The 20562-nt window shown below is 35.7% G+C and overlaps 1 protein-coding gene across 1 annotated transcript in view; it reads right to left on the minus strand.

Moving 5' to 3' along the window:
- LOC122112112 (zona pellucida binding protein) overlaps positions 1–20562 on the minus strand; it is a 115357-nt gene that overhangs the window by 13322 nt on the left and 81473 nt on the right. The gene's annotated exons all lie outside the window — the stretch shown is intronic.

A 20562-nucleotide genomic window follows, 5' to 3' on the forward strand; every position in this document is an offset into this window, starting at 1 on the left:
ACTGACTTAAGAAACCAATCAAGCCACAGGACCTCAAGCTGACCAGAGACTCCAACCAGACTCTGGTTACAGACAAAAGGGAGATACAGGACTCTTCCCACCCCTCCCAAAAAAAAAAAAAAAAAAATCAAAGAACTCTTTTTTTCTTCTTCTTCTTTTCTTTTTTTTTTCTTTTTCTTGTTTTGTTTTTTTTTCATTTTTTGTTACCTTATATATATATAAAATTTTTTTTTTGCTTATCTATAACTTTTATTAATCTTTAATTTTTGCCTCTTCTGAAAAAATAATTGTTTTCCATTAACTTTTTTTTTTTTCTCCTCTTATAATTTTTATTTTAGGAATACGTGAATGTGTGTTTTCTTTTCTTGTCTTCTTTCTCTTTTTCTTTCATTCTTAATTATGTTTTTGTTTTTTTTTTCTAGCTCTACTGAACTTCTGATCTTTTCTTCTCACTTTCCTATCCTTTCCATCTTTTCCTCTTTGTTCATCTTTATGTGACTTAACTCTTGTCCTGCACATCCTCAGATAAACCCGTAGTTAACCAGTAGACCCTATCCCCCATTGTGTACACACTTAATCCACAAACTTATTACTCAATTCAAAACCTCTGAGACTTAAATTCATTAATAGCAGTACTACCTCTTTATACCTATATAATATTTATGCATTTTTTTAAAGTTTTTCTCATCTCCTCTATGTCCCTCCCTTTCTCTCAACATATTCATATTCCTCTATAAATAGATGGTCTTTTAATCTCTAAAATAACATTAATTTTTACGTTTCTATTTTATTTTCTGGTCTCTTTTCATTCCCCTTTCCCTTTTTCTTTTTCTCTCTCTCTCTACTTACATCCTACCCAACCTATTTCCTGCATTGTGATTAGGACATAGTTAACTCTCCCTGTGCCTCCCCACACCAATCTATTCCTATTTTTTACCCACATCTCTCCCTAACCCTAATAATTTCTGGTTTTCCAAATTCTTCTCTGCGGTTCGAAGTCCTTTAACATATAGTTGTTTGATGTCGAATAGATGTATCTGTTGAACTAGATTGTATCTGTAGACTATTGACTGTACAAATGCAAACTTTGGTTGATGGTTGCCTTAAGATAGTGTTCTAGCACAAAACTGGTGCTATCTTCATCTCAAATGGGCAGAGTAAGCCGGAAAAACACAAGAAAAATGGCAAATTCGGGTATCTCAATTCCCAATCCTGATAATCAGGGGTTAGAACAGATAATGAATAATCCAGAGGAGAGTTCCCAAACAGCTCTACAAACACTGCTGGCAAACATGATAAATGAAAAGTTTGACAACGTACAAAGGACTCTGTATGAGCCTGATAGGGAGAGAGAGGAGGCATCCCAGAAGTTTATACAGGAATATCATAAGCGTGAGGAAGCTACTCAAAAACTGATACAGGATTTGCGTGAACAACTTGACAATACTCAAAGAGAAAGAGAGGAATGGCGTGAGCAGGCTGAGAACACTCAAAGAGATCTGCAGGAATCCCACGAACGGGAGGAAGCTAATCAAAGAGTAATACAGGAATTGAGAGACCAGGTAGAGAACACACAAAGATCACTAAAGGCATTCATGGAATCCATTAACAAAGAGCTGAAGGAAGTCAGGGAGACCACAAAGGGAATGCTGAATGGAACCCAACAGAAGGAATGGGAGCCCAAAGAAACCATAACCAACCAACTAAGTGATTTGAGGACAAACACTGAACACCAAATTAAGGAAGTAAAGAAATTCATACAAGACCTAAAACAGAGCTTCAACAAAGAACTTGAAGCCATCAAAGCTGACCAACTAGAAGGAAAAGAGATAAAGAACAAAGTAGAGAGTCTTGACAGCAGGTTAGACCATGCAGAAGACCGAATCTCAGGGATTGAAGACAGCCTAGATATTATAGAGAAAGAACATACAACCATCCAAGACAAGTCCAAGAAATATGATAGATCTATCCAACACCTGGAAGACACCATCAGAAGGCCTAATCTAAGGATAATGGGTGTAGAGGAGCACCTAGAAACAGAAGTTAATGGTCTAGGAAATCTGTTTAACAGGATCCTAGCAGAGAACTTCCCAAACATGCAAAAAGATAGGCCTGTCCAGATACAAGAAGCCTTTAGAACCCCAAATGGACCAGACCAGAATAGGACATCCCACCATCACATTATAATCCACACAGGATGAACTCAGAACAAGGAAAAGATCCTTAAAACTGTCAGAGAGAAAAGGGTAATCACTTATAAAGGGAAACCAATTAGAATCACCTCAGATTTCTCAGCAGAGACAATCAAAGTAAGAAGAGCCTGGAATGATGTATGCCATGCCCTAAAAACAAACAACTATCAACCAAGAATACTGTACCCAGCTAAACTCTCCTTCATAACTGAAGGCCAAATAAAAACCTTCCATAGCAAAGAAAAATTGAAACAATACATCTCCACCAAACCAGCCCTACAAAAGATTCTTAAAGATGTCCTACACATAGAAAACCAACAAGACCGCAATAAAGGCCAAGAAACTGCACCCAAACTGAGAATCCAAGAACCATAGGAAGAACCCAGTTTTCGCAGCCCCCAAGAAGGTAGATAACATGGCAGGAACTCCCAAATACCTCTCAGTCCTATCTCTTAATGTTAACGGACTGAACTCTCCAATTAAGCGACATAGACTGTCTAGTTGGATTAAAAAACAAGACCCTTCTATCTGCTGCCTGCAGGAGTCACATCTTGCCCGTAAAAACAAACACATTTTCAATGTTAAAGGCTGGAACAAAATCTACCAAGCAAAGGGACCGCATAAACAGGCGGGAGTTGCAATCCTAATATCAGATAAAATAGACTTCAAATTAAAATTCGTGAAAAGAGATAAAGAAGGTCGCTACATACTAATTAAAGGATCTCTCCTTCAGGAGGATATTACAATTCTAAATATCTATTCGCCAAACAATGGAGCACCCAAATTTATCAAAGAAACACTACTTTCCCTTAAATCCCATATAGATCCAAAGACATTAATTGTTGGGGATTTTAACACACCACTCTCCCCACTAGATAGATCAACTCGGCAAAAACTCAACAGAGAAACTGCAGATCTAAACAGCTGCATAGACTTAACAGACATTTACCGAACATTTCACCCAGCAGCATCAGAATACACGTTTTTCTCAGCAGCACATGGAACGTTTTCTAAAATAGACCACATTTTAGGCCACAAAGCAAACTTGTCTAAATTCAGAAACATTGAAGTTATACCTTGCATTCTCTCTGACCACAAGGGAATAAAGTTAGAACTCAACACCAAAAGCCACCAAAGAAAGTCCGGTATCACATGGAGGCTGAACAACACACTGCTGAATCATGAGTGGGTCATGGAAGAGATTAGAAAGGAAATTCAAATGTTCATGCTATTCAACAAAAATGAACACACAAAATACCAGCTCCTCTGGGACACAGCAAAGGCAGTACTCAGAGGCAAGTTTATAGCTCTGAGCTCCTACATCAACAAATTGGAGAGATCTGAAACTAACAATTTAATGACACATCTAAACCTCCTTGAAAAAGAGCAGCAAGATAAACCCCAATCCAGTAGACGGAAAGAAATAATCAAAATTAAATCAGAATTAAATGAATTAGAATCCAAAAAAACTATAGAAAGAATCAACAAAACAAAGAGTTGGTTCTTTGAAAAACTTAACAAAATTGACAGACCCTTAGCAAATCTTATCAGAAAAAGAAGAGAACACACCCAAATTAATAAACTCAGAGATGAGAATGGAAACATCACCACGGAAACAACCAAGATTCAGAACATTATAAGGGAATACTTCTCAAAACTGTATGCTAATAAGTTTGAGAACTTGACAGAAATGGACCTCTTCCTAGCAAATATTGACATGCCAAAACTAAACCAAGATGAGGCAAACTATCTTAACAGGCCCATATCAAGCATTGAAATAGAAACAGCAATAAGAGACCTCCCAGCTAAGAAAAGTCCAGGACCAGATGGTTTCACAGCGGAATTTTACAAGGCCTTCAAAGCAGAGCTCACACCAATTCTCCTCCAACTCTTCAATGAAATTGAAAGAGAAAGCTCACTACCGAACACATTCTATGAAGCCATCATAACCCTCATCCCAAAACCAGGCAGGGACTCATCAAAGAAAGAGAACTATAGACCCATTTCTTTGATGAACATTGATGCAAAACTTCTCAACAAAATTTTGGCCAACCGACTTCAACAATTCATCCAAAAAATCATACACCACGATCAAACAGGATTCATTTCAGGGATGCAAAGCTGGTTCAATATACGCAAATCAATTAATATTATTCATCACATCAACAGGAGCAAGAATAAGAACCACATGGTTATCTCAATAGACGCAGAAAAAGCATTCGACAACATCCAACACCCCTTTATGATGAAGGTTTTGGAAAAATTAGGAATCCATGGAACATTCCTCAATACAATAAAGGCTGTATATGACAAACCTACAGCCAGCATTATACTCAATGGTGAAAAACTAAAGCCATTTCCTCTTAACTCAGGAACAAGACAAGGATGTCCACTCTCTCCACTTCTCTTCAATCTAGTATTAGAATGCCTAGCTACAGCAATAAGACAAGATGCAGACATAAGGGGATCCAAATAGGGAAAGAAGAAAAAAAACTCTCCCTCTTTGCAGATGACATGATCTTGTATTTAAAGAATCCCATAGACTCCACTCCCAAATTACTCAAGCTGATTCAAAACTTTGGCAAAGTAGCAGGTTATAAAATTAACCCCCAAAAATCAATGGCTTTTCTGTATGCCAACAATGAGAAAAGTGTGGCTGAAGTTAGGAAAGCAACTCCATTTGTAATAGCCCTACAAAAAATAAAATACCTAGGAATTAACTTAACTAAAGAAGTGAAGGACCTCTATGATGAAAACTTTAAAATCTTGAAAAAGGAAATCAACACAGAACTTAAAAAATGGCAAAACCTCCCATGCTCGGGATTGGAAAGATTAACATCGTGAAAATGGCAATACTTCCCAAGGCTATCTACAAATTCAACGCAATACCTATCAAAATTCCACCCTCATTCTTCAAGGAAATAGAAGAGGCAATCCAAAAATTCATATGGAACAATAAAAGACCCCGAATAGCAAAAACGCTCCTCAACGGAAAGAACACTGCTGGAGGAATATCAATACCAAATTTCAAACTCTACTATAAAGCCATAGTAATCAAAACAGCTTGGTATTGGCATAAGAACAGACCTCAGGACCAATGGAATAGAATTGAAAACCCAGAAATGAACCTACAGACCTATAGCCATCTAATCTTCGATAAGGGAGCTAAAACAATAGAATGGAAGACAGACAGCCTCTTCAGTAAATGGTGCTGGCAAAACTGGTTAACTACATGTAGAAAACTAAAGCTAGATCCTTATATATCACCCTGCACCAGAATCAACTCCAAATGGATCAAAGACCTTGAACTCAAAGCAGACACTCTGAAAACATTACAGGATGGAATAGGAGAAACCCTGGGTCTCCTTGGCTCTGGCCGAAATTTTCTGAATAGAGACCCGGAAACACAACAAATCAAAGAAAGGCTGGACAAAAGGGATTGTATAAGGTTGCAGAGCTTCTGCAGGGCAAATGACATAGCTAGCAAGATCAATAGAAAGCCCACGGACTGGGAGAAGATCTTTACTAGCCATACAACGGACAAGGGTCTCATATCTAAAATATACTTGGAACTCAAAAAATTAAACCACCCAACAACAAATCCTCAAAGAAACAACTGCCCAATAAGTAAGTGGGCGAAAGACTTAAAGAGAAGCTTCTCTGAAGAAGAAAGAAGGATGGCCAATAGACACATGAAGAAATGTTCAACATCCCTAGCCATAAAAGAAATGCAAATCAAAACAACATTGAGATATCACCTCACTCCAGTTAGAACAGCAAAAATCAAGAACTCTAACAACAACAGATGCTGGAGGGGATGTGGACAGAAAGGAACCTTACTTCATTGTTGGTGGGAATGTAAACTTGTTCAACCACTTTGGAAAGCAGTATGGAGGTTCCTCAAAAGACTCCACATAGAGCTCCCCAATGACCCAGCAATCCCACTTTTGGGCATTTACCCAAATGATCACAAACAAGGCCACACTAAAGCTACCAGCACAACTATGTTTATTGCAGCATTATTTACCATAGCTAAGACATGGAACCAACCCAGATGCCCCTCAGTAGATGAATGGATCAAGAAGATGTGGTATATATACACAATGGAATTCTATGCCTCCATCAGAAAGAATGACATTTCCCCATTTGTTAGGAAATGGAAAGGCTTGGAAAAAATTATATTAAGTGAAGTAAGCCAGGCCCAAAGAAACATAGGTCCCATGGTTTCCCTTATTTGCAATATCTAGTATAGGTATGAGTCAAGCGGAAAAAGTCAGAGAATGTGATGTTAGGAAATCGAAACCTCAAATATGTATTTTAATGTTTTTGTTTCTTTCATGCATGTGTTTCTAACGCATTTATAAGATTATTTCTTTGTTGCTTTGTATGTCCCTCCCCCACAGTGTAACCCCCGCTTTCACTATATTTGATGTCAGTATAACATGTGGAGGAGATGGGGACAAACAAGTCGTTTAAGGATTCAGGTGGGCCTGTTGCAACAATGAGAAGTACAAAATGTCATGTCAAAACCAGCTTTACAATGTCGGTGGGGGTGGGTGGGGGGGTATGATTGGGTTGGAGGGAGGGGGGAGGCTGGGAAGGGAGGTGAAGGGTAAACAAAGGAGGAGGCTGCAATGCTTGGTAAGAAATGTATGCATTATCCTGCCCATGTAATTGTAACCTCTCTGTACAGTATGTTCTCAAATAAAATAAAATAAAATTAAAAAAAAAAAAAACAACAACATTGAGATACCACCTCACTCCAGTTAGAATGGCTATGATCCAGAACTCTAATAACAACAGATGTTGGAGGGGATGTGGACTGAAGGGAACCTTACTTCACTGTTGGTGGGAGTGTAAACTTGTTCAACCACTTTGGAAAGCAGTATGGAGGTTCCTTAAAAGACTTCACATAGAGCTCCCCTATGACCCAGCAATCCCACTTTTGGGCATTTACCCAAATGTTTACAAACAAGACCACACTAAAGCTACCAGCACAACTATGTTTATTGCAGCATTATTTACCATAGCTAAGATATGGAACCAACCCAGATGCCCCTCAGTAGATGAATGGGTCAAGAAAATGTGGTAAAAATACACAATGGAATTCTATGCCTCCATCAGAAAGAATGACATTGCCCCATTTGTTAGGAAATGGAAAAACTGGGAAAAAATTATATTAAGTGAAGTAAGCCAGGCCCAAAGAAACATAGGTCCCATGGTTTCCCTTATTTGCAATAACTAGTATATGTATGAGTCAAGCAGAAAAGGTCAGATAATGTGATGTAGGAAAATGAACCCTTAGATATGTATTTTAATGTTTTTTTTCTTTCATGCAATTGTTTCTAATGCATTTATAAGATTATCTCTTTGTTGCTTTGTATGTCCCTCCCCCACAGTATAACCCCTGCTTTCACTATATTTGATGTCAGTATAACTTGTGGAGGCGATGGGGAAAAACAAGTAGTTTAAGGAAACAGGTGGACCTGTTGCAACAATGAGAAGTACAAGTTGTCATGTCAAAAACGAGCTTTACAACGTTGGTGCGGTGGGGGGGGGGGAGGCGGGGAGGATTGTTGGGGGGGAGGCTGGGAAGGGATGTGAAGGATAAACAAAGGATGAGGCTGCAATGCTTGATAAGAAATGTACGCATTATCCTGTCCATGTAATTGTAACCCCTCTGTACAGTGTGTTCACAAAAATAAAAAAAAATGATGCTTATTGAAATGAACTCAAAAAAAAAAAAAGATTGTTTAAACATACTTTTCTGTGTCTCTCCACCAAGCACCAAGGAAAAGCCATGTGAGGACATAATCAGAGATGGCTATCTGCAATGTTTAGGATAACCCTCACCAGAAAATGAATTAAATGAAACTTTGCTTGCTCTTTTACTTCTAGCCATAAAAATGATAAGAAAATAGATTTCTGTGCTTTCAACACACAGAATTTTATTATAGTAGTCTAGTCTAATATAGTGTATATTCAAAAGATCTGTAAAAGCAGGATTTCCAGGGGTATTTGCACACTTGTATTTAATATTACTCAGAAGAGCCAAGAGATGGTAGCAACCCAGTATGTATAAAAAGATAATACACACACACACAAACACACACAGACAATATAACATATATCCTTCAAAAGGAAGGGAACTCTCACATGTGCTATAAAAAAATATTAATAAAAATAGGTAATAAAAACAAAAATATTGGAGGATTCCATCTATGTATGGTGTTGGCAATGTCAAATTTAGAGGCAGAATACAACATGATGATCTACAGAGCATAAAGGGTATGAGGAATTTAGAATATTGAATTTCACTCTGGGAATCTAAAACAGATTTGGAGAGGGATGGTAGTAATAGTTTCACAACAGTGTCAATGTGGTTAACATAATTGAATTATTCATTTAAAATGCATATGATGAGATTTTACATTATGTATGTTTGCCACAGGAAAATTAGATGCATAACATACTCATATTTAGAAAATATTTAGTTTCATAAGACTAAGAATTGACATACATGTGGAAAAACAGGGTTTTTCATATGCATTGTTGTAAAAGTACTAACAAAACTGTGGAAAAGTCTGACCTTTACCTTATGACCCAGTATTAAAGACCTTGAAGACAACTAAAGGTATCCAACAACAGCTTAGGCAAAAAAGACCATTATCTCTCTAGGGAAAAACTTAAGGAGTAAGAAATAACTTCTACCAATAAGAAAATGGCTTCATGCCTTAAAATATTTATGGAATAGAAATATCTACAGAAATTAAATTTTTATTTTAATAAGAAATATATGAATTAATCTTATAAATATGGTCCATAGTAATGTAAATCAGTTAAATTAACCTATTATTAGATACAGTCTCAGACTGGATTTTTTTAAATCTTATTTTATTGTAAAGATGTTGTACAGAGGGCTTTATAGTTAAATGAGTAAGGTAATGAGTACACTTCTTGTTGAGCATTGTTATCCCCCTCCTTTTTTTTCTCCTACTATCCACTATTTAAAAATTGAGATGCATGCTATTACTGTAAAAGTAAATTTTAACAAAACTAATCTATACATAAAGTCATAGACCACATCTGTAATCCTAACTACTTAGAATGCTGAGACCAGGAGGATTGCACTTGAAAACCAGCCCAGGCAAAAAAGTTCAGAAGACTACATATACTGAAGAAACTGGGTGTGACTGCATAGACCTGTTATTGCAGCTATAGTATAAAGCACAGAATGGACAACCTAAGTCCCTCAAAATAACCACTGTAAGAAAGAGCTGGAGGCACTGCTCAGTTTTAGAACCTACCAAGTATGAGAACTAAGCTGAAGTCCCAGTACTGTCAAAAAAATTACAGAAAAAGATCAACCGTGATTTTATTTAATATAACTAGATTAACAAATTTAAAATTAATAGTGCTATAATAAAAATAAAAGTCACTTACCTGTTTCACAAATGAAGATATTTAATAATGATTTACTAATAGCCAAAGTTGAGCAAAACAAAAGAGAACCCTTTAATTGCTGTGCATTTCAGTACGTATATGACTATTTATATTAATTCAATTATTCCATTAATCAAATTAACTAAATTACACTATTTGATAGTGTAAAAATAAAATTTTGTAATTAAATATTAAATGTTTCTCATACTTGTAATGCAAGCAAAATCTTCCTAAAAAAGAAATCAAGAAAGAAAGCAAGATGGAAGGAAGGAAGATAGGAAGGAAGGAAGGAAGGAAAGAAGGAAGGAAGGAAGGAAGGAAGGAAGGAGAGAAATGGAGAAACTTAAATATGTGTTGGGTATCAGTAGTTCATATCTATAATCCTAGACACTCAGAAAACTGAGTTCTGAGATTCACAGTTTGATTCCAGTCAGGACAGAAAAAGCTGTGAGACTCTTATCTCCAATTAAGAGGCCAAAAATAATAATTGGAGGTGTAGTTTAAATGCCAGCTTTGTGCAAAACAAAGAGTGCCTTGGCTGTGAGTTGAAGCCCCAGTTCTGGAACATACACACACGCATACATGTGCGTGCGTGCGCACGCGCGCACACACACACACACACACACACACATCATCCAAAAACCAAACCAAAAAACAAAAACAATAACGATAAAACCCCCACAACTTACAATATCACAGGAATTCAAAGTCAAACATATATTGAAATAATTCATTTGTGGATAATGATAAAATCTGAACAAAACAAAAGCTACTGGCCTGCAAATAAGAAGTAGAAAAAGGACATTAAAGGTGTATTAATGCTAATTCTTTAAAGGAAAAGATTACTGGGTAAAATTATTGTCATATATTTCTCTAATTGGAAGATTCAGCTACATACATCACCATATAAACATGGCTAAGCCAAGGTATAATTGTCCGAAAAGAAGGGAAAGCGATACAGAGAACTCAGCAATAAATGCCATCACGTGGGAGGCTGTGATCATGACTTCCATGCTATATAGTGAGAAACCATGAGACCAAGTTAAAAAAAAAAAAGATATAATCTGAATGGAAGCAGGGTATAGAAAATGAAAAATTATGTACAAGAAGAATGATGCAAATAATTGGGGTTTTCTAATCGGAATCCATAGTAGTCAGAAGATAGTGAATCAGTATTTTTAAGGGATGAAAAAAAATACATATGCTGCCACCTTTCAATATTATAAACTCAGCAAAAGTATACTTCAAGAAATGAAGAATATCACTTATCAATATACAGAAGTCATCTTGAGAGACCTGAAAAAGAGAACATGTTACCATCTTCTTTATAAGAGTTGCTACAGAAATTCATTGACTTGAAATAAATGAGGAAAACTTTCATTTCTTTTTTTTTAATTTTTTTTATTGTAAAAATACTGTACAAAGGAGTTACAATTACATGGGCAAGATAATGAGTACATTTCTTATCAAGCATTGTAGCCTCCTCCTTTGTTTCCCCTTCCCATCCCTTCCCATCCTCCCCCTGCCCCCCTACCCAATCCTCCCCGTTCCCCCGCCCCCCCCAAGTTGTAAAGTTCGTTTTCGACATAACAACTTGTACATCTCATTGTTGCATTGGGTCCACCTGTATCCCTATTTAAACGATTTGTTTTTCCCCTTCCCCTCCACAAATTATACCGACATTAAATACAATGAGAGCAGGGTATGTTATACTGTGGGGAAGGGACATACAAAGCAACAAAGACATAATCTTATAAATGTGTTAGAAACAATCGCATGAAAGAAAAAAAATCTGAATACATATCTTAGGGTTCATTTCCCGAACATCACTTTATCTGACCTTTTCTGGTTGACTCAGACATATACTAGGTATTGCAAATAAGGGAAACCATGGGACCTATGTTTCTTTGGGCCTGGCTTACTCCCCTATGGCCCAGCAATCCCAGTTTTGGGCATTTACCCAAATGTTTACAAACAAGACCACACTAAAGCTACCAGCACGACTATGTTTATTGCAGCATTGTTTACTAAAGCTAAGATATGGAACCAACTCAGATGCCCCTCAGTAGATGAATGGATCAAGAAAATGTGGTATATATACACAATGGAATTCTATGCCTCCATCAGAAAGAATGACATTGCCCCATTTGTTAGGAAATGGAAAGACTTGGGAAACTTTCATTTCTAAAAACAAATGAAAGAAGGCCATCAAAAATGAAAAAAGTCTTTAGCCTACTTATTTATTGGGCAGTTGTTTCTTTGAAGATTTGTTGTTGGGGGATTTAATTTTTTAAGTTCCAGGTATATTTTAGCTATGAGACCCTTGTCCATTGTATGGCTAGTGAAGATCTTCTCCCAATCTGTGGGCTTTCTATTGATCTTGCTAGCTATGTCCTTTGCCATGCAGAAGCTCTGCAATTTTATGCAATCCCATTTTTCCAACCTTTCTTTGATTTGTTGTGTTTCTGGGTCTCTATTAAGAAAATTTCGGCCTGTGCCAAGGAGACCTAGGGTTTCTCCTATCCCATCCTGTAATGTTTTCAGAGTGTCTGCTTCGACTCCAAGGTCTTTGATCCATTTGGAGTTGATTCTGGTGCAGGGTGATATATAAGGATCTAGCTTTAGTAGTTAACCAATTTTGCCAGCACCATTTACTGAAGAGGCTGTCTTTCTTCCATTCTATTTTTTTTAGCTCCCTTATTGAAGATTAGACGGCTATAGGTCTGTGGGTTCGTTTCTGAGTTTTCAATTCTATTCCATTGGTCCTGAGGTCTGTTATTGTGCCAGTACCAAGCTGTTTTGATTACTATGGCTTTGTAGTAGAGTTTGAAATTTGTTATTATATTCTTCCAGCACTGTTCTTTCTGATAAGGATCGTTTTTGCTATTCAGGGTCTTTTATTGTTACATATGAATTTTTGGATTGCCTCTTCTATTTCCTTGAAGAATGAGGTTGGAATATTAATAGGAATCGCATTGAATTTGTAGATAGTCTTGGGAAGTATTGCCATTTTCATGATGTTGATCTTTGCAATCCAAGAGCATGGGAGTTTTTGTCTTTTTCTAAGTTCTGTTTTGATTTCCTTTTTCAGGTTTTTAAAGTTTTCATCATAGAGGTTCTTCACTTCTTTGGTTAAGTTAATTCCTAGGTATTTTATTTTTTGTGGGCCTATTACGAATGGAGTTGCTTTCCTGATTTCAGCCATACAGATGCTGAAGGGGATGTGGACAGAAGGGAATCTTACTGCATTGTTGGTGGGAATGTAAAGTTGTTCAACCATTTTAGAAAGCAGTATGGAGGTTCCTCAAAAGACTCCACATAGAGCTATGTAGAAAAACAAAGTTTTCAACTTTGGTGGGGGGAGCAAGGAGGGCAGGGATGGTAAGGGGAAACAAAGGAGGAGGCAACAATGCTTGATAAGAAATGTACTCACTAGGGCTGGGAAGGTGGCTCAGTGGTAGAGCACTTGCCTTGCATGTATGAGGCCCTGGATTCGATTCCTCAGCACCACATAAGCAGAAAAAAAAAAGCCGGAAGGGGTGCTGTGGCTCAAGTGGTAGAGTGCTATCCTTGAGCTGAAGAGCTGAGGATCAGCACCCAGGCCCAGAGTTCAGGCCCCATGACTGGACCCCCCCTCCCAAAGAAAAAGAAAGAAATGTACTCATTACCTTGCTCATGTAATTATAACCCATCTGTACAGTATTAATAATAATCATAAATAAAATGGAGAGGAAGGGTGGGGTTGGAAGGGATGGGGGAGAGCATTGAAAAAGGTGACATCAATCATTATGCATTATATTCATAAACTGATTTATCTGAAAATATTAAAATATAACAAAAAAAGTTAAAAAAAAAAAAAGCTAAAAATAGCTTGCCTGACAAGTTTCAGGTCCTCAACAACAGCAAAAAGAAAAGAACAAAACAACATCAAAAGACAACAAAAGACTGGAAGACAAATTAAATAGAATAAAATAAAAAAGATATACACACTTTAAAAATTAATTTTACAAAAGAATCAGGAATATACTGCCTAAAATTGATACATATAAAGGTCGAAGTAAACGGAGTAGAAAAAAAGCTTATAAATAGTAAGGATAAGACTAGCTACACTAATTGAAGAATGCAATATTGAAGCAAAAGAGTAATTTGGAAGTATGAAGGGGCATTTTATAATGACAAAATAAGCAATGTTATTAGGAAATAAAGAGCAAACAGCATAGAGTAAACAACCAAATTAATAGAAGCAAAAAAAGATATAACTGAATGGGTCAATGTGAAAGTTCTATAAACAAGAAATAAAAAAAAGTTGAATCAACTATCCCATTTCATGTACATTTATTTGTTAAAAAGTTACAAAATATTCATTTTTAAGTCAGCAAGGGCACTTTCACTAGCAAAAGCTACATGGCGAGACATTTAAACCACTTGGATTAACTAAAGTGACACAGGATTATATAAAAACCAAGAACAGTAAGATTTAGGTAGGGAATCTCTAAATTGAAGTTAATTTATTTTTTAGTACTGACACGATGCCATAGTGAAGAATTCCCTCTCTAACCTCATATGGCAGGTCAAAAACAAAATTCAGAGATCTAAAACAATGTATAAAATCATCTTCCGAACATGTATATAAGATGCATATGATATACTATAAACATTTTTGTATGTAGACTTCAGTCCTACTCCCAGATACCTCATAATAATTATATAAATATTCCAGAGTACAGAAATAAATCCCAAATCCAAAACATTTCTGCTCCCAAGGTTTTCAGGTATTCCAGTTGTATTTAGAAAAACATACAATATATAAACTATTTTGAATTAAATACAAGAGAAATAATTATTTATTAAAATAAATCTAATTAAATGAATCTAAAACAGCAATTAAATGAAGTTTTAATATGCACATTGCTTTTACTTAAGCAAAAGAAATATCTAAAAGTCAATGCCTTTATAGAAAAACTCTACCAAAAAATAAAATAAAATAATCCATTTTCCTAAATTACATGAATTTATTAGAGCAGTAGCAAGAGACAAGGCTAATAAACAAACCCAAACATATTTCTAAATAATGGCAAATATAATAGCTATCTACAAAGTAAAATAATTAGATGAGTCTAATAACCACATAGAAGAGCTCTAGATAATAATAATAATAATAATAACAATAATAGTAATAGTAATAGAAAAGAAATGGGGCCTGGAAATCAGTAGCCCGTGATTTTTAAAATTTTAAATGTTTACCGCCGGGCGCTGGTGGCTCACGCCTGTAATCCTAGCTACTCAGGAGGCTGAGATCTGAGGATCGCGGTTCAAAGCCAGCCCAGGCAGGAGAGACCGTGAGACTCCTATCTCCAATAAAAACCACCAGAAAACCGGAAGTGGCGCTGTAGCTCAAGTGGTAGAGCGCTCACCTTGAGCTGAAGAGCTGAGGGACAGCGCCCAAGCCCAGAGTTCAAGCCCCACGACCGACAAAACAAAAAAAATTTTAAATGTTTAAATAAAAGATTACATATTTACCTCTCCTATCAAAACAAAAACAAAAACAAAAACAGCAAAGCTATGTACCAGCCTGCAATCTTAGCTATTTAGGAGACGGAGATCAAGGAGATTTGAGCTCAGCTCTGGCATATAAGATTACAAAACTTGAACTCAATTAATGTATGAGCACTTGGCATGTATGTACCTGTCATCCCAAGGTACATACATGGAAAGGCACAGTGGCATGTACCTGTCATTCCAGCAGCACAAGAAAAGTCAAATAGGAAGATCACACAGTCTAGGATGACCTGGGCATAATGCAAGTTCCTATCTTGAAAGTAAAAGTAACCAAATTAAGCAACACAAAAGGACTCTGAAAGTGGTTCAAGTGATAAGATACCTGCTTAGTAATCCTAGTACTGTACTACCCTCCCCTCAGAAGTGAGAAGTATAAACCACTGAAAAAATGAAATACCACTATATACACTATATACCCTCTATGTGTGTTCATATACACTAATGCTCATATCATTTTAATATAGTAAAATGATCGCAATTCCACAAATACCACATTGATCTGTAAGTTTAACACACTTGCTGTCAGAATCCCAAAAACATGCAAATTCATTAAGCCAACTTAATCTTAGTCTAAAAACACCATAAAAACACAATATTCCTTATGAAAAGATGTAAATATTAACAAACTAAATCAAATAATAAACTGGAAGAATCAATACCAGGCAGGATTTATCCCAGTAATAATACAAGGCTGGTATAAGATTAGGAAAATCCAATTAGATTTTTGCTTTTTTGTCGGTCATGGGGCCTGAACTCTGTGCCTGGGCACTTTCCCTCAGCTCTTCAGCAGAAGGCTAGGGCTTTACCACTTGAGCCACAGCACCACGTCTGTTTTTTTTCTGCTTATGTGGTGCTGAAGAATCAAACCCAGTGCCTCATGTATGCATGGCAAGCACTCTACCACTAAGCCACCTTCCCAGCCCCAGATTTAAATTTTTAAAAATTTAATTATGTAATTATTTTAAAGCACTGGGCAAAATTAACTCCTCCTGATAAAGCCTTCAAAAAACAAAAAATAGTGAGAAACTGTTAAACAGAAAAAGACTATCTAAATAATGATGACTTATGATTTGATGTAATATGGTAAGTTTATATTTAACTTTATATATAATTAAAAGCCAAATTATTTACTAACGTGACTATGTTATCTCATGTCAGTAATTTAAAAATTCTAATTGCTTCAAATCTTTCCAAAAGCATGCTAGGTTTAAGCTTTTTAATTTTGATTTCATTGTAATCTTCATTTTTTTATACTAATTAAATAATATCTGAGCATTTTCCGAAGTGCCTCATGTCTATCCTTTTCTATTAGACTGTCAGTTTGAATATCTTTCCTATTTTTAAATGAACTATTTATCATATAATTATTGTCTAGTAAGTTCTCAATATACTACGCACAGAGTATCTTTGTGGTACATGTACATCGATTATTTTCTTCCATTGTTATTTGCTTTTTTTGTTTTCAAAGAAAATGTTGGAGAAGTCATCTATTTTATTAGATATTTGTTTGGTAATTCACAAATTTGTGTTCTAGGTAAACCTTTTCTACTCTTAAGATCAGTAAAATTTTCACGTTTATTTTTGGACTGTACAATTAAATCTATAACAAATTTTGAGTTCATTTTTCTACATGATGTTAAATAAAAGTTGATGATCATTTTTACCATAGTGATAATAATATACTGATGATTCAGTGCTATTTAATGAACAAATTCCTCTTTGTGCATTAAACATCATAATACTTTTCAAGCAATTCAAGTGACTACGTGTGTGTAATTCTGCTACATTCACCTTGTATGTCTATCATTTCACTAAAATGTAACTGCCTTGACCATTATAGCTTTATAATAACTACTTTAATCACATAGAGGTATTCTTCCAACATTATTTTTTTGATAACTAGAACTTTTGTATCTTATTTTAATTTTTATTTATTTTTAAATTTTACTTTATTGTAAAGATGCTGTACAGAGGGGTTACAGTTACATGAGTAAGATGAGTACATTTTTTGTTGAACATTGTTACCCCCTCCTTTGTTTTGCTCCTACTATCCCTTACCATATTATTTTTAAAATTGATTTGACTACTCTCCTTTGAATTACTTTGTGAATTAGCATGCAAATATATATGAACGAGTCTAATATAACTCGATTTCATTGAATTTAGAGACAAATTAATGATAATTGTCATCTCAAATATATTTAGTCCTTCCAAGCACTGAAGTGGTAATCCTTAGTTGTGCCGATTCCTTTAAATTTATTACTAGGACCTTATACAGTTCTCACCTGCCTTTCTAAGACTTATCAAAATTATACTGTATTTTTCTCTACAATAGAACTGTTTTAATGAACTAATTTTCCATTTATCTTTAACTCATTAAAAAATATTAACCTGGATCCTATGACACTGCTGATCATTAATTCATAGTTATTTTGTAAGCAACTCATTTTTATAAAATTAATAGTTTGCAAACATTTAATTCACTTCTGTTGTGCATGTCTTTTATTTATTTCCTTATAGCACTGACAAGTCTATAAGACCGAAAAGAAAAACCAATAAAACTAAACATGGACAAAGAATAACAAAAGGTCCTCGAATAACAAAACAAAATAAAGCCCAAATTCCCCCAAACTGACCAGATATTAGCTAGCCTAAGAAAAAATGACTTAAAAAATGAGGGAAGATTCTAATGACTGAATTCACAATTTACCTGTAAGTGATGACAGTACTATTTGATTTTGTATAAAAAGATGGAGGAGTAAAAAGAATATATTATACTATTGATTTTGCACAAAAAGATGAAGGAGTAATAAGAATATTTAAACCTAATAAGAATATTATAACCCAAGCTGGGTGCTGGTGGCTCACGACCAGTAATACTAACAACTCAGGAGGCTGAGATCTGAAGATTGTAGTTCAACCAATCTGGGCAAGAAAGTCCAAGAGACTCTTACCTCCAATAAACTACTTAAAAAACTGGAAATATAGTTGTGGCTGAAGTGGTAGAGCTGTAGGCTTAAGGAAAAATAAAAATAAAAAAATTCAGGTACAGCACCCAGGCCCTGAGACAGGGCGGAAAGAAGGAAGGAAGGAAGGAAGGAAGGGAGGGAGGGAGGGAGGGAGAGAGAGAGGAAGGGAGGGAGGGAGGGGATAGGGAAAGGGAAGGGAAGGGAAAGGGGAAGGGGAAGGGGAAGGGAGGGGAAAGGGGAAATGAAGGAAAGGGGAAGGGAAGGGAAAGGGGAAGGGAGGGGAAAGGGGAAGGGAAGGAAAGGGGAAGGGAAGGGAAGGGAAGGGAAGGGGCTCAAATGAAATTTCTAAAACACAAAATCCAAAAATAGCTCATGATGAAATAAAAATTTGAACTGACCTGGTATCAAATACCAGCCAAATGGTTTCACTAGCGAATTCCACCACACTTCCATAGAAGTAATAAACATCTTAAAAACTCACTCAGTCTGAAGAAAGAACATTTTCAAATTCAAAATGAGGCCAAATTCATGACAATGAAGTCAGGAAAATATACCTTTATAAGACAACTATAAACCAATAACCATTATTTGTACTGATATAAAATTCTTCAATGAAATATTAGCAAATCAAATTCACCAACATATTAAATTGCATACAACAGTCAAGATAGTTTCATTGCCAGGATGGTTTGACATACCAAAAAATGTATTTATCACATTAACAGAATATAAGAAAAGCCAAAATAGTTAGAAAAAAATGATGCAGACAAACTATCTTTCCAATGTTAAAATCCTTTTTTGATAAAAATGTCTAAGAACTGAGAGAAAAATAACTACTCCCTTAAATGAAAAGCTCAGAGGTAACACCATACTGAACCATGAAAGAATGAAACTTTTTCTCCTTCGATCAGGAAATACTTTGCCACTAATATGCAATGTGATATTAGAAATTCTTGCCAGAGCAACCTGGCTAAAAAAAATATTATCTAACAACAACAAAAAAGTACAATTATCTGTGAACAGATGGCATGAGTTTTATGTAAAAAATCTTCAAAATTCTTTCCACTTGCTTTTTGGTAGTACTGGTGATTGAACTCAGGCTTCTTCCTTGTTTGTCTGATAGTCTACCACTTGAGCCACACTTTCAGCACTGACTTTTGGTTGTTATTTTGGAGCTAGAATCTAACCAAGTTTACTTCCCAAGCTGTCCTCAAACCTCAATCCTCCTAAGTAGCTAATGAACCCTTGTCATCCAGCTCCAAAATATACATATATTTTTTAACTTCTTAGATCTAGTAAGTTCAGCAATGTTGTGGCATATAAAATTAATGTGTAAAATATTTGCATTTGTATATATTAGTAGTAAATATCAAATGTAAAATTAAGAAAAAATTCCATTCATAATACCATCAAAAAAAAGGAAAAATTAAAAAAAAAACTGAATACACTTACCATCCTGCTGACAGAATATAAAATACATAAATAAGGGTAAAGCTGAGCCATATCCATGGGCTAAAACAATGTTTTGTTTTGTGGGTGGCAGTACTGGGGTTTGACATAAGGGCTTTGCTGCCCAAGGCTAGTGCTATAGCACTTGGGTCATAGCACTACATCTAGCTTTTTGATGGTTATTCAGAGATAATTGATGGATTTTCCTGCCCAGACTGATTTTAAACTGCAATCCTCAGAACTCAGCCTCCTGAATAGCTTGGATTATAAGCATGAGCCTCTGGTGCCCAACCAGAAGAGATATTTAAAAAATAGCGATGCTACCCAAGGCAATCTACAGCTTTAATATGATCTTATAACAAATACTACAGGAACTAACATAGTATGGTAGTAGCATACAGACACAGAGACCACTAGGACAGAACAGAAGGCCCAGAAACAAACCCTTACAAATACTGTTACTGATTTTCAACATGGGTAAATGCTAACATTTTTAACAAATTGTGCTCAGAAAACTGGGTGTTTACATGCAAATAAACTAAGGTAGAGCCTTAGATTGCATCATATACAGAAATTATCTCAAAATAATTAATAGATCTAAGATAACAGCTAATGCTTTTACAAATTAGAAAACATTTAGATAGAGTTTTGTGACACTGGATTTTGCAAAGACTTTTGGATAAGACACCAACAACATAGGCAATACAAGAAAAGAATAACTTGGAATTCAATCAAATTTACAATTTTGTGAATCTTAGAATAGTATGAAAAGAATAAAACCATGCTGGGCACTGGTGGGTCATGCCTGAAATACCCAGGAGGCTAAGATCTGAGGATCACGGTTCAAAGCCAACCCAGATGTGGAGACTCTTATCACCAATTAATGAACAAAAATCAGGAAGGGAGCCCTGTCTCAAGTGACAGACCACTAACCTTGAGCGCAAAAGTTC

The sequence above is a fragment of the Dipodomys spectabilis genome, unplaced genomic scaffold (assembly GCF_019054845.1).
Source record: "Dipodomys spectabilis isolate Male_0828 unplaced genomic scaffold, ASM1905484v1 ptg000092l, whole genome shotgun sequence".
NCBI classification, from domain to species: Eukaryota; Metazoa; Chordata; class Mammalia; order Rodentia; family Heteromyidae; genus Dipodomys; species Dipodomys spectabilis.